The sequence below is a fragment of the Zingiber officinale genome, chromosome 11B (genome assembly GCF_018446385.1).
Source record: "Zingiber officinale cultivar Zhangliang chromosome 11B, Zo_v1.1, whole genome shotgun sequence".
Classification (NCBI taxonomy): Eukaryota; Viridiplantae; Streptophyta; class Magnoliopsida; order Zingiberales; family Zingiberaceae; genus Zingiber; species Zingiber officinale.
The window spans coordinates 40,367,935-40,379,045 of record NC_056007.1 but is presented as its reverse complement, the minus strand read 5'-3'; positions in this window follow the sequence as shown (position 1 = coordinate 40,379,045).

Sequence of the window (11,111 nt, the reverse complement as noted above, 5' to 3'; positions counted from 1 at the left end):
AAAAGTCTGTTTAGACTACCCCGTCTAAACGAGGAAATGTTTATATTTACATTTCCTTTTCTTTTATTTCTTTTTATTTTCTTTATTTTCTCATTATCGCCGTTTACCCTTTTCTCTCGAGCACATCTCCACGCGCCGACGCCAAGCTTTTCTCTCCCGATTCTTGCCCTAACTGCCTCTTCCCCGGCCGGTACAAACCCCCCGAGCCCGATGCAATCTCCTTCCTCTTCTCCTTTGCCGACGCTGGCGACCCAACCTCTGCCCTAGTCGAGAGCCACAGTCGACCACCCGGAGCCCTAGCCCTTGCCGTGGAGTTCCTAGCGCCGGCTGCTACTTTTTGTGCCCTAACCCGACGCCCGCCACTCGAGAAGCGCCGGCCACCCCGATTCCGGCACCCGCGTACCACTGTTGGTTCCACCGTGCCCTAGCTTCTGCCGCCGACGACGAGAGTCACCGGCACAATGTGTGCATCCCAGCCATCGCCGCACCTCTGCATTCCGGCCACCAGGTTCTGCCGAGCCTTCTTCCCCATCGGTTGATTTTTGACGCTGTGCCCTGGTTCATTTCTTCACTGCCGGCTTCTTCTTCCATCAGTCACCGACAGAGAGGGAATGAGGAAGCAACAGGCAGTCACCTTCTAGTGGCGGACAGCCCAATTCGGCCACAAGTCTTGATCCAGCAGCAACAAGGTAAGGATTTGGTGATTCTAGGTAGCTGTCAGTGGAAGTTTTTATAAGGTTGTAAGCTTTGCGTAACAATTGTGAGGTTTGCTTGTTTTTGTTTACAGAACAAAACAACCCTTCTCCGGTAGGAACTATCTGGCTGTGAGTTTGAGGTAAGATTTAGGGTTTTGGACTTTGTTGTAGATGTTTGCTAGTTGTGTTGGCATTATATGTTAATTTGGAATCGTGTGTAGGTTTCAATTGAAACCGAATAGTAGAATGGTTAAGGTTAAGGAAACTAACTCTAGTTAACTTGAGTTATATTCGATTAGGGTTTTACTCTAATTTTAGGATTAGAGGTTGTATTTAGCTATTTACGAGAAGTGTAGCTAAATAAAAAGATTTATTGTTTGACACAGGACTGTGACGCGAGACGAGTATCTCGGAGTCGGACTGGACCTTACTATTTTATCGGAGGCGGGTACTTTTGACTTTTTTTGTCTTTGATATGCTTAGTAATGGAATTAACATGTTTCATTAATTATGTTTCTTATCTATTCCGGTTAATCACTACCCAAATCTTGGTACATGCTTGATTGATTGATTGGTTTGCATCTCATGTATATTTTACCTGTTTATACATGCTTATAGGGGGTAGTGATATACCATGCTTCACCATGTTCAGGACCTAGGTTTTTATACCTTTTGTGTACCTTTGATTCGATATGATTCTTTGACCTAGGGTGCACTTTTCTAGATATATGGATTAGGTCAGGATGTTTTTATGGTTATTGCCATGCACCATATGCATGATTGCATGCTGTGCGATAGTCCGCTCCATTATTGTTGAGCACATCGCCAGTTACATGGATCTGCACACACCACCACTCATGGGTTAGTGGTCGATTCAGACAGAGTGTGTTGCAGCAGGGACTCTGTTAGGCACCGTTGGTCCGCTCATGGGTAGTGTGACACAACGTGTTATCCGACAGGGATTCCTCCCCGTCTTTGAGCACCGGGAGATGAGAGCATTGCGCTCCCCCATTTCTGATTTGGGGTAGGAGGATAGGTGTACTCCGACAGCATCCCGTCCACTCGGTCACTCATCAGGAGTAGTGACGACAGAGTGCACGGTTGTCACAGCCCTACCCACTCGGCCTCACTTTTGTATGAGATGATCGACTGGCGTCAGGGGTGACCAGGACGCATCATTGGCATCATATGCATGATGCATTTATTGCTTGTGTTTGTGTTTGCTGTATTTATATGCTGTATATTGTTTGGATACCTATGTTTGACATGCATACAGGATTTCCTTATCCCTCGGACTGTTTGACCTTGTACTCAGGACCTGGTTAGTACAGTATTCTCCTGTTTACTTCAGATGCATTTTTATCTTTCTTATCAGGAGACTGTACGCATGATTAGTGCTAGGTGTTGTTTCTTTACTTTGCATATCAATTGTACCTGCTGAGTGTTGGACTCACCCCGCCTCCATTGTTGTTATTTTCAGGTTGATGTTGTCAGGAGGGAGTTCCAGTCGCTAGTCCCCACAGCACGTAGTGCTAGATCTCTACAGACCTCGATGGTTTATATATCATTTAGTTTTGTTTTGCATTTATTGATTATGTGTGGACTTGGTTTGTTTGGATACTTGGTTGTTGTATGGATTTTTGTGATGATGATGATGGATTTTTATTCGATGTGTTTTTTTTTTTTTACTACGTGCCTGCCTGGACGGCAGAAGAGGTGAGTTCGTCGGTTTTGAGCTTTACGAGTGTAGTTGAGTAGGGTGATTTTTGAGTCAGAGTATTACTACTTTGTTTGATTATATATAACTGCGTGGTGATGTTTTATTTTGTTGTTATTATTTCAGCCGCCTGTGGCTGAGGTATTTGTGAGATGTAGAAAAGTTTCAGATTGTCCACCGTACAGGGGAGATGCTGCCGAAATTTTCTCGGACAGGGACTCCTCTGGGGCGTGACATTTTAGTGGTATCAGAGCATAGTTTTACGATCTTTTGTTTCGTATTTTGGATTTTCGGGATTTATCTGATACCAATTTATTTGGTATCAGAGCGGGTTATGATACCTGCTTTTGGTATTCTGGAGATTTATTGGATACCTGTTGTTGGTATTCTGAATATTTGGGTTAGCCAGGTTTGCGAGTCAAACTGGGAATTATCGGATTTTCGATATGGTTATGTTTCGGATTTCCGTTTCGGATTTATTTGGATTTCCGGCGATATGTACGTTCGGAATTTTGAGGTCAAATTGGGAACTGGATAGCGACGGAACATCTCCAGACTGTAAATAGGTATGTTGTTATTTTATGTTTGTTATATTGGTATTGATATCTGTAATTTAATTTAACAGATATGAGACGATCTACTCGTATTGCTGCGAGACGTGGTGCTGGACGACCACGTGCGAGGACCACGGGATCTCTGGATATGCCAGAGATGCCCACTGTTAGTGAGCCCGCTACCGTCGATCGGCACTCGGGATGCATGGAGCATCGGGCTCTCAAATCCCGATAGCTCCTGTAGAGATACCTACTTTGGCCACACCGACGGTATCCACTCCTACCGTATTTACGGTACCATCAGGTGTACCATTGGCGTACCCGACATTTGCTCCAGAGCAGCCTACGACGTACTCGGCACCACCACCACCTGGACCTACAGTGTACCCGGCACCAGTGGCACCTGTGCCCCCAGTGCCTACAGCACTTTTGTTCCCCAGACAGTACCACCGACGGCTTATGCTCCGGTATATACAGCAGCACCGGGAGTTCCTCCTCCGGTTTATTCCGCGGTACCACCTGTAGTATCAGCTCCAGTGTTTCCGCCAGTTCCTGCAGCCGTCCCGACACAGATCACTGATATTGTCGCTGCACGAGCTAGGATTCACACTCTTCCGCGGAGATCTCGATCCGAGTATGGCTCTGTCATGGATAGAGACTATGGAGTAGACTTTCTTCTTTATGGCTTGCTCCGAGTGGGAGAAAGCAGAGCTGGCTGCTTACCATTTACGGGATGAAGCTAATGCATGGTGGGTTACTCAGCGTTCTATTTTTGGTGAGCGCAACGTCACATGGACCAGGTTCAGAGAGGCTTTTGAGAGCCGTTTCTTTCCACTGTCCTATCAGATGGCTCGCCGACAGGATTTTATGAGTCTGAGGCAGAATAATCGCTCAGTGACCGAGTATAATACTGAATTCCTCCGGTTGGCTCAGTTTTGTCCAGAGTTAGTTGCGGAGGACAGAACTCGCATGATGCAGTTTATACAGGGATTGGATGGTTATCTGCATGTACAGCTTGCCGGATTAGGGATTACATCTTACTCTGATGCATTGAATCGAGCTTTGATGATAGATTTAGCTCTACGATATCCGGAAAAAAAGCATACGGTCGACATCGTGGCAGTCCGGTGACACAAGCGACAGACAACATCGAGTAGATGACAACAGTCGTGTACTGTCTCGTAGGCCTCGTAAATCGATATTTTCTTGCAGTTCCGGTTTCTGTGAGACCGCAACCACCTTCCGTGATACTCATTGTTTCGAGATGTGGATCCAGAGATCACCTCACCCAGCTTGCTCTGGGACAGTCGGTTTGCTTTTTATTACAAGCCGGGGCACCAGAGCCGAGATTGTCACCAAGGCTCAGACACGGCCCGGAGGGTCGGTCGAGGGACCTAGTTAGTCGATATCGAGGAGGCGAAGCCCAATCTTCACAGTCAGGAGCAGCCCCTCCCTCAGGCAATTTGGCATGCTTGGGCAGAGTACTCCGCTTCAGCACCCTAGAGTTTTGCTCCGGACCTTATTATCCGACTCGTGCAGACTCGGTTCGGCCCAAACACAAGACAAGAGCCACCATCCTCTCGCCTTCTCGGCACATGGTCCAAATACCGCAAAGGCGGGCCGCAAAGAAATTACCACCTCCTCCTCCGCCAGAGACTGGTCGTGTTCATCTCAGCGGGCCGACGGATCCGTTTTCCGCGGTACGATTTCCATTTATGCATTTTCCGCTGATATTTTGATTGATACTGGTAGTTCGCATTCTTTTATATCCCGTACCTTTATGCGGGAGATTGGTAGATTACCTACTGTTAGAATGCAGCGGGTGATACTTTAGATGTCACCCAAGAGGTCAGAGGTTGCCCGTTAGACTTTGGCAACATGACACTTACGGTAGATCTTCTAGTATTGGAGATGATCGAGTTTGATATCATACTTGGCATGGATTGGCTATTAGTATATCATGCTACCGTTGATTGCCAGACGAGGGTGGTCACCTTCCAGCCTCCGAACCAACCCTCGTGGAGTTTCACTGGCATTAGAGACGACGGCATCTCAATTATTTCGGCGATTCAGGCTCAGAAGCTGTTGTCACATGGTTGTCAGGGTTTCCTGTTATCTTTGATTAGTACAGACGACAGCAGCAGTTCGCAGCTCTCCAACATTTCTGTAATCCGAGAGTATCCAGATGTATTCCCTGAGGAGCTTCCTGGTTTGCCTCCTAGAAGGCCAGTGGAGTTCACTATTGAGCTGATTCCGGGAACCTCACCGACATCGAAAGCTCTGTATCGTATGGCACCGAAAGAGTTGAACGAGCTGAAGGTTCAACTCCAGGAGCTTTTAGACAGGGGATTTATTCGCCCTAGTGTTTCACCATGGGGTTCTCCAGTTCTGTTTGTCAATAAAAAGGATGGTACTATGAGGTTGTGTATTGACTACAGGCAGCTGAATGCAGTGACCATCAGAAATAAATATCCATTACCACGGATCGAGGATTTGTTTGATCAGCTCAGAGGTACATCAGTGTATTCTAAGATTGATCTGTGATCCGGATATCATCAGTTGAGAGTCAGAGATTTTGATATCCAGAAGACAGCTTTCCGTACCAGATACGGTCATTATGAGTTTTTGGTAATGCCATTTGGGCTTACCAATGCTCCAGCGGTGTTTATGGACTTGATGAACCGCATCTTTCTGGAGTATCTGGATCAGTTTGTTATCGTTTTCATTGATGACATATTGGTCTACTCTCGTTCCGAGGAGGAGCACTGACATCTTCGCACGATCTTGGAGATTCTTCGACGACATCACCGAAAAAGTTCAGCAAGTGTGCATTCGCTATCCTCGCTTGGTTTTCGGGACACGCGGTTTCTAGCGAGGTATTTCATGATCCTCGAAGATCGAGGCATCACCGGTTGGGAGCAAGTCGATTCGGAGATCCGAGCTGATTTTACGGATTGGCGGATATTACCGACGCGTTTGTCGAGGGCTTCTCGCGTATTGCTATGCCACCGACACGTCTTACCGGAAAGGCGTGAAGTTTACATGGTCCGAGGATTGCGAGACAGGAGCTGAATCGGAGATTAGTGTCGGCTCCAGTTTTGGTTTTACCTTCCGGAGAGGATGGATTTGTACTCTACACTGACGCGTCTCTTCAGGGTTTGGGCGCTGTTCTGATGCAGCACGGCAGAGTAGTCTCTTATGCTTATCGTCAGTTGAAGGAGCATGAGAAGAATTACCCAGTTCATGACACGGGTTAGCTGCCATCATCTTTGCTCTGAAGCTATGGCGACATCATTTATACGGTATCACATTTGAGATTCTCGATCATAAGAGTCTCAAATATATTTTCACCGAGGAGGTTAATCTTGACGGAGGAGATGGATGGAGTTCCGAAGGACTACGATTGTACCATTAGCTACCACCGAGAAAAGCTAATGTGGTTGCCGAGGCCAGAAGTCCAGAGGGACTTTAGATTGCCACCGGATTTCTGAATTTGATTCGAGTTTTTCCGAGTTAGACCGGAGGAGCGGACCGGCGAGTGGTATTCTTGTTACCATGATTGCTCGACGTCGATCGTGACGAGGATCAAGAGGCCCAGTCGGTGATCGGATTTGCGCTCATTGGCGCCGATAGCTTCGGACCGAGTTTACACGAGACGAGGAGGGTATCATATACTTCCGAGGCGGATTATGCGTACCTCAGTCTCATCCGGTCTTACAGGAGCTACTTCAGGAGGCACACCGTTCTCAATTTACGATCCATCCAGGCGGGACCCATATGTATCGAGACTTGAGGCATTCCTATTGGTGGAACGGCATGAAGAAAGACATCGCGGATTTCGTAGCTAGATGTCTTGTTTGTCAGCAGGTGAAGGCTGAGCACCAGAGACCTGCAAGATTACTTCAGCGGATTCCTATTCCTGAGTGGAAGTGGGATCACATTACCATGGACTTTGTGGTAGGGTTGCCGAGGACACGACGAGGCCATGACGCGATTTGGGTAATCGTTGATCGATTAACTAAATCTGTGCACTTTTTAGCGATTTGGAGGACTGATTGGCGGATCTGTATTGCGAGAGATTATCCGACTACATGGTGTTCCATTGAGTATCATTTCGGATAGAGATCCACGGTTCACGCCTCGCTGGCGAGTCGCAGGCCTTGGGCAGCTCTTCAAGATCTGACTTTCCATCCACGATAGCGACGATTCTGACTTTAGAGGACCGCTGAGGTCATGTGTTATGGATTTCGAGGTTGGGAGGACCATCTGCCGTTGGTAGAGTTTGCCTACAACAACAGCTTTCCATTCGCCTATCCGATGGCACCGTTTGAGGCGTTGTATGGTAGACCTTGTCGGACACCCGTCCTTTGGGATGAGGTTGGAGAGGCTCAGTTGTTGGGACCTCATAGAGTTCAGCAGGATGCAGAGTTGGTCCGTACTATCAGACGGAGGATGTCAGAGGCGCAGGACCGCCAGAAGAGTTACGCTGATCGGAGATGCAGACCACTAGAGTTCTCTGTTGGCGACCATGTATTTTTGCGAGTTTCACCCACGAAAGGGGTGAAGAGATTTGGCCTCAGAGGTAAGCTAGCTCCGCGGTACATTGGTCCTTTCGAGATCTTGGAGAGGATCGGAGCAGTAGCTTACCGATTGGCACTACCACCGTCCCTGTCAGGCGTTCATGATGTTTTTCACGTATCGATGCTGAGGAGATACGTACCTGATCCGACACATGTGCTGGCAGATATTCCGGTTGCAGTTCAGCCTGACATTACATATGAGGAGGTTCCGGTACGGATTCTCGACCGGTTAAAGTCGGATGGCAGCATCATTCAGACGAGGAGGCTACTTGGGAGCTCGAGGATACTATCCGAGCTCGATATCCCCATCTTTTCACTTGAGGTATGTGATTTATTTACCGTTCAGCATTTATACTCTATATCTGTTGTTAGTACTTGCTGATGGTAGATAACGAAATTTGGGGACCAAATTTTTGTTAGTGGGGGAGAATGTAAAATACCGGAAAATAGGCGAATCTTAATAAGGAAATTTTTAGGAATTTTTGGAAATTTTTCGAGAATTTTTCGGTGCTCATATGGACGAGTTAACGGGGATCAAGATGGGGCCCGGAAAAGTCTGTTTAGACTACCCCGTCTAAACGAGGAAATGTTTTTATTTACATTTCCTTTTCTTTTATTTCTTTTTATTTTCTTTATTTTCTCATTATCGCCGTTTACCCTTTTCTCTCGAGCACATCTCCACGCGCCGACGCCAAGCTTTTCTCTCCCGATTCTTGCCCTAACTGCCTCTTCCCCGGCCGGTAAAAACCCCCCGAGCCCGATGCAATCTCCTTCCTCTTCTCCTTTGCCGACGCTGGCGACCCAACCTCTGCCCTAGTCGAGAGCCACCGTCGACCACCCGGAGCCCTAGCCCTTGCCGTGGAGTTCCTAGCGCCGGCTGCTACTTTTTGTGCCCTAACCCGACGCCCGCCACTCGAGAAGCGCCGGCCACCCCGATTCCGGCACCCGCGTACCACTGTTGGTTCCACCGTGCCCTAGCTTCTGCCGCCGACGACGAGAGTCACTGCCGAGTCCTTCCCTGTGCCCTAGCACTATCGCCGGCACAGTGTGTGCATCCCAGCCGCCGCCGCACCTCTGCATTCCGGCCACCAGGTTCTGCCGAGCCTTCTTCCCCATCGGTTGATTTTTGACGCTGTGCCCTGGTTCATTTCTTCACTGCCGGCTTCTTCTTCCATCAGTCACCGACAGAGAGGGAATGAGGAAGCAACAGGCAGTCACCTTCTAGTGGCGGACAGCCCAATTCTGCCACAAGTCTTGATCCAGCAGCAACAAGGTAAGGATTTGGTGATTCTAGGTAGCTGTCAGTGGAAGTTTTTATAAGGTTGTAAGCTTTGCGTAACAATTGTGAGGTTTGCTTGTTTTTGTTTACAGCAGCAAAACAACCCTTCTCCGGTAGGAACTATCTGGCTGTGAGTTTGAGGTAAGATTTAGGGTTTTGGACTTTGTTGTAGATGTTTGCTAGTTGTGTTGGCATTATATGTTAATTTGGAATCGTGTGTAGGTTTCAATTGAAACCGAATAGTAGAATGGTTAAGGTTAAGGAAACTAACTCTAGTTAACTTGAGTTATATTCGATTAGGGTTTTACTCTAATTTTAGGATTAGAGGTTGTATTTAGCTATTTACGAGAAGTGTAGCTAAATAAAAAGATTTATTGTTTGACACAGGACTGTGACGCGAGACGAGTATCTCGGAGTCGGACTGGACCTTACTATTTTATCGGAGGCGGGTACTTTTGACTTTTTTTGTCTTTGATATGCTTAGTAATGGAATTAACATGTTTCATTAATTATGTTTCTTATCTATTCCGGTTAATCACTACCCAAATCTTGGTACATGCTTGATTGATTGATTGGTTTGCATCTCATGTATATTTTACCTGTTTATACATGCTTATAGGGGGTAGTGATATACCATGCTTCACCATGTTCAGGACCTAGGTTTTTATACCTTTTGTGTACCTTTGATTCGATATGATTCTTTGACCTAGGGTGCACTTTTCTAGATATATGGATTAGGTCAGGATGTTTTTATGGTTATTGCCATGCACCATATGCATGATTGCATGCTGTGCGATAGTCCGCTCCATTATTGTTGAGCACATCGCCAGTTACATGGATCTGCACACACCACCACTCATGGGTTAGTGGTCGATTCAGGCAGAGTGTGTTGCAGGGACTCTGTTAGGCACCGTTGGTCCGCTCATGGGTAGTGTGACACAACGTGTTATCCGGCAGGGATTCCTCCCCGTCATCGTGTACCGGGAGTTGAGAGCATTGCGCTCCCCCATTTATGATTTGGGGTAGGAGGATAGGTGTACTCCGACAGCATCCCGTCCACTCGGTCACTCATCAGGAGTAGTGACGACAGAGTGCACGGTTGTCACAGCTCTACCCACTCGGCCTCACTTTTGTATGAGATGATCGACTGGCGTCAGGGGTGACCAGGACGCATCATTGGCATCATATGCATGATGCATTTATTGCTTGTGTTTGTGTTTGCTGCATTTATATGCTGCATATTGTTTGGATACCTATGTTTGACATGCATACAGATTTCTATCCCTGGACTGTTTGACCTGAACTGGTTAGTACAGTATTCTCCTGTTTACTTCAGATGCATTTTTATCTTTCTTATCAGGAGACTGTACGCATGATTAGTGCTAGGTGTTGTTTCTTTACTTTGCATATCAACTGTACCTGCTGAGTGTTGGACTCACCCCGCCTCCATTGTTATTATTTTCAGGTTGATGTTGTCAGGAGGGAGTTCCAGTCGCTAGTCCCCACAGCACGTAGTGCTAGATCTCTGCAGACCTCGATGGTTTATATATCGTTTAGTTTTGTTTTGCATTTATTGATTATGTGTGGACTTGGTTTGTTTGGATACTTGGTTGTTGTATGGATTTTTGTGATGATGATGATGGATTTTTATTCGATGTGTTTTTTTTTTTACTACGTGCCTGCCTGGACGGCAGAAGAGGTGAGTTCGTCGGTTTTGAGCTTTACGAGTGTAGTTGAGTAGGGTGGTTTTTGAGTTAGAGTATTACTACTTTGTTTGATTATATATAACTGCGTGGTGATGTTTTATTTTGTTGTTATAGACCGACCCACGTCCATGCCTTCAAAGTCTGGAACTACCGAACGAGAGAGAAGTCTCGAGAAGTAGTAGCGGTAAGTGAAGCTGTCTAGCATAAGCATGGATAAAGGCTCTGAAAGAGGTGCGGAGCGGGGCTCGTTCAAGGACTATGAGTAGAAGTGGCGAGTAGGGAGCCGATCAGTGAGGCCGAAGAGACGTACTTGAGTTTCAGTGCGCTATGAATCTCTCGATCGAGAAAGGTGCGAGGAAGGACACAGAGGCAAAGCAGGATTAGCGCTACTGGATGCTCTCCACTCAGTAGGACAAGCGGAATGTGCTGCTAGTCCAAGTCCCTCATACCAAGCCAAGCACTGGTCACCGATCACCGAGAGAAAAGAAGAGATTCATAAGATCATATCTTCATAATAGAGATAAGAGAGACCGAATGAATGGCGGGCTACAGAACCGAATGAATAGTGGACTAAGGGATA